This window comes from Gekko japonicus, unplaced genomic scaffold (assembly GCF_001447785.1).
Source record: "Gekko japonicus isolate JY-2015 unplaced genomic scaffold, Gekko_japonicus_V1.1 scaffold131, whole genome shotgun sequence".
Classification (NCBI taxonomy): Eukaryota; Metazoa; Chordata; class Lepidosauria; order Squamata; family Gekkonidae; genus Gekko; species Gekko japonicus.
In genome coordinates this window covers 3,012,760-3,013,610 of record NW_015167061.1, presented here as the reverse complement: position 1 = coordinate 3,013,610, position 851 = coordinate 3,012,760, and positions in this window count along the sequence as shown.

Here is an 851-nt window from a genome sequence, read left to right as displayed (position 1 = left end):
TCCTTTTGAGCCTGGCAGCAACAGTGGGGCAGCTCCCCCCTACTGGCTGGCGCTCTTGTGCCTCCCTCTGGCAGTCTCTGCCTTCGGTCTTCCACAGCCCCCCACCCCCCGTGTACCTCTATCCCGTGGCTGGCTGGCACTGCCCACCGGTGCCAGGCTGATTTGTGAACTGGCAGCATCCTGGGCCTAGCTGAGGGGCCGGGGTGTGTGTGAAGCGGGTGTGTCAGCTCAGACTGACCCTCGACAGGGCCCTGTCCCTTTCCCACCCCCAGTGTGCTTTGGATGGGGGGGGGACTCCGTGAGTCTAGCAACAACACATCCCCCCCGTGAGGTGGGCTCTGCTGAGTGATCCCGCAGGAGTCTCCCAGGGCAGAGGGGGGACGTGACCCTGGTTCTCCCAGGTCCTGCTGTAGGCGCCCCCCCCACACACACTGGCAGAGCAGCCGGGGTGCTCATCGGACCAAGGAGGAGGGGGTCCCTCGCCCATTGGGCATCCCAGCAACTGGTATTGGGAGGAATACTGGCTCTGACCATGGACTGGTCTGGTCCCCTCTTAAAGCCACCTGCAGCCTGTGGCAGGGAGGTCCACATGTTCCACTGCTGGTCAAAGAGAACTTCATCCCTTCATCTGTGGACGGGAACAGCAGGAGGGACGGCAGTGCCCGCCCTGGTGAGGGGGCCAGCCCCTGAAGAGGGACACACCCAGCGAGCGGGGGGGTGGTGGTGGTGTCTAGCCGCATCCCAGCAGGCCGAGTGGATCGGTCAGTCTCCCTGCAGAGGTGGAGGAGCTCCCCCTGCCTCCCCTGCGCAGAAAGCCCTCTGCGGGGAGGGGGACGTGCCAGCAGTAATTA